Below are 591 nucleotides of genomic sequence, written 5' to 3'. Positions count from 1 at the left end.
AAGACACAGTGGGTAGTTTGACAATCTCGATTTTATTGACGGTCAGAACGACAAAATCAAAGACCGACACATAGATACACGTGGTTGCCAAATAGTCGACATGATCGGTCGTCTAATTTCAGATATCTTTTTACAGAACAAGTTCTTGCCTAATGGTGTAAGTGTAAAACTCCAACTCACAGGAAGTAAATAATAGTTTTATATTATGTCAAATGATGAACTGGGATTCAAAATTGTACTACAACACGTTTGTATCTAGGCTGGAAAAGTCAAGATCAGCCCACCAGTCGTTCTGTCCCATGCTAAAGTATCTCAGAAAGGAATAATTAAATATCCTTTGAAATATAGTTTGTAAGTCCTTTTAAATTCACCAGGGAAACTTACAAGCATCTATTGATAATACTTTTTTACATCAAGTACCAACACGTCTTGTTATAGGATGTGTTGATAATGATGCATTTAATGAATCCTGGAAGAAAAATCCATACAATTTCAAACATTACAGTATGAATTTCCTAGCAATCAATGTTGATGGAAAACAGATTCCCGCTCGACCTTTACAGCCAGATTTTGATGCTGAACTGTATGAAC

Source organism: Limulus polyphemus, unplaced genomic scaffold (genome assembly GCF_000517525.1).
Source record: "Limulus polyphemus unplaced genomic scaffold, Limulus_polyphemus-2.1.2 Scaffold6612, whole genome shotgun sequence".
Taxonomy (NCBI): Eukaryota; Metazoa; Arthropoda; class Merostomata; order Xiphosura; family Limulidae; genus Limulus; species Limulus polyphemus.
The sequence above is the reverse complement of the archived record's forward strand: the minus strand, read 5'-3'. Positions refer to the sequence as shown.